Here is a 2,947-nt window from a genome sequence, read left to right on the forward strand (position 1 = left end):
CCAGTTGGGACGTGTGAGGAGCTTCTTCATTTGAAGAGGGTTGGGGGCTTGGTCACGTGGGACTGCCCAGGAGGGGCTGCGAATGTCAGTGTGAGTATGCTCACATAGGGTCAGCCCGAGTCAGTAGAATCACCTACAAAAACTCCCCGAGGAACTGCTGCCCCCCGCCCCTGTCTGGCCATGCCCAACACAGGGATGAGCAAGACACACCCCTGCCCTCCAGCTGCTCCCACCTAGGGGACACTTTGAGCTGGTACTGAGGATTTAGCAGAGTTGAGGGAGGGCAGCTGCCTCGAAAGGACCACATGGCAGCCAAGAGAGCGGGCAGCATGTGCCAGTCAGTGACCAGCTTGCACCGGGACAGCCTGTGGCTCTCTCAGGCACAGTGAGGACTACTCGTCTGGCTCCTGGGGGCTTATGGAAAGGGCAGGAGACCAGGAACTGGGTTTGGAATGCTGGAATTCCCCCAGGGCTTCCAAAACCAAAGCAGAGGCCAAGAGCAGGGACAGGCCAGCCAGCATGCTGCCGCCACCACCTGGGTCCAGGCCTCCAGCCACCCCTGTCCAGGCAACTCAGGTTCAGATTCAGAGACCCAGGACAAGGCATTTGATTAGCCAAGCCCAAGTCATATGCCCACCCCCTAGGTGGGCCCAGGCAGAAAGAAAAGAGCTGGTCCCTGTGCCTTCAATGGTGCGACAGGGCCCTACTTGCCACCAAAATTGCAAACAGTGAGGGATCCTCCCAAAATCCCTAAGAGAACTAAGAGGAAGGGCCACTGCATTCTGCGTAGCCAACAACAGCGGGTCCAGAAGAACTGCCAGGCCTACGGCACTATCCCATGATTGGTCTGGGGAGGGCTGGAGAACCAGGCTAGGAGGCTTTGCAGAGAGGAATGAGGTTCCAAACCCCACGAGTGCTGAGCAGGGGAGGGCTCCCCTGTGGCTCCCACCCACAACTGAGTGGGCACAGATACTGTGGGACTCAGGGTGCTGCCACGAGAACCGTGGTCATATAGCTTGGATATTTGTCTCCGCCCAAATCTCATGTGGAATTGTAATCCCCAATGTTGGGGGTGAGGCCTGGTGGGAGGTGTTTGGGTCATGGGCACAGATCCCTCATGAATGGCTTGGACTATCCCCTTGCTGATGAGTGAGCTTTCGCTCTGAATTCACAAGATCTGCTCAGTTAAAAGTGTGTGGCACCTCCTCCCCTGCTCACTCTCTCGCGCACTCTCTCTCTCTGTCTCTCTCTGCCTCTCTCTCTCTCTGTCTCTGTGTGTGTGTGTGTGTGTGCGTGTATGTGTCTGGCACGCTCGCTCGCTCGCTCCTGTTTTCACCATGTGAAGTGCCTGCTCCCTCTCCCCCTTCCACCGTGAGTAAAAGCTTCCTGAGGCCTCCCCAGAAGCAAATGCTTGTACCATGCTTCCTGTACAGCCTGCATTTAAACCTCTTTTCTTTATAAATTACCCAGTCTCAGGCATTTCCTTATGGCCATGCAAGAGTGGCCTAATGCAGCCATCACTGATCCACTGAATCTGTGGCCCGTGCTTCTTCCCACCTTGGGCCTCAGACTCAGTGGGCAGTGGGTGCATCTGATTGGTGGAGCCCAGGTCATGCACCAAAGCCCTCGCTGCAGGAGAAGCTGGGAGAATACAGACTTGGCATTTTCTGCTCCTCGTGAGAGGCCTAAATCGGCCAACAGCATCCTACTGCCCTGAGAATTAAACCTGACTCCTCCCCATCCCCACAGGACCCCAAACAGTCTCTTCCTCCTCACCCTATTTCCTCAATTTTCAGCACAAAAATGCCAAGCTCCAGCCCTTCTAGGGGCCAGGGTATGTGCCATGCCCTTGACCTTGTTAAAAAGAAATGTAATTAGACCAAAAGGCTGGGACAGCTCCCATGCCCTGGATTCCTACACAGGCAAACTTAAGCCCAACGTAAACAGTAAAGCAAAACACAAGTTTGGCCAAGGAGAAACTGCCATCTAACCTCTAACTAGGGACCTCCCACCATATCCCACCCAAGTGAGGCAAACGCCTCACTGCAGCTGATTCAGGAACTCCTTTCTCTGCCTCCACATTCCTCCTCCCGCTCTTTACACAGCTGCAGTACAGCTCTCTGAACTCCCCATCACCAATGCTGCCTGATCCGTGAACCCTTTCATGCTCAAATAAACTTTATTAAATGTATTGCATCTAAAGTTTTTCTTTGAACAGACTGCCAGTCTTTGCCCACTCGCAGCCTCCAGCTCTCAGCCTGAGTCTCACCACTTTGGAGAGCACCCGGGCTCCTGCAGGTCCCCCCTTCATTCTGCGCCTGCCTTGCCTCTCCTCTTCCTGGATAGCACATCTCCCGTCTCAGGTGGAGGTCGGATGAATGTTTGCACCCATCCTCCCGGAAGCCCCACTAGGCTCTAGAGATTTGAAGCTGCTCATTATTGTTCCATAGTGACATTTTCAAATTTTAGGATATCTCAAGTTTTAAAACATTTGGGGGTTTTAGGAAACCCCTGTAACTCTAATACTGGCTTTCTCATTGTGGGTGCTATTGACCTTGTGGACAGGACTGATCTTTCTTGCATGGCCTCAGAAACACGTGACCCACGTTCAGAAGTCCTGAACCCTAAGGACAGAATGCCAGTGGCAACTTCCCCCGAATCAAGTAAACAACCAGCATCATTCCCACACATTTTTAAAAGCTGCAGGGAACAGGACACCACCAATCTAAGCACTAATGAAACCCCAAAACTTGACAATTCACCTATAAAATATAAGAAAAGCCCTTGTCATGCCCTCGCATGCTGGTCAAAGTGCTCTCACTTACACTCTTTTTGGAGATGTTCCCCAGGGGTGCTGGGCAGGAATATGTTTTCTCTCCTCCATGCCCACCCCATCCCCAGCCAATCCCCCTTCCCTAGTTTCCCACAGCAGAAGCGAGAGCGGCTG

Source organism: Pongo pygmaeus, chromosome X (genome assembly GCF_028885625.2).
Source record: "Pongo pygmaeus isolate AG05252 chromosome X, NHGRI_mPonPyg2-v2.0_pri, whole genome shotgun sequence".
In the NCBI taxonomy this organism is placed as follows: Eukaryota; Metazoa; Chordata; class Mammalia; order Primates; family Hominidae; genus Pongo; species Pongo pygmaeus.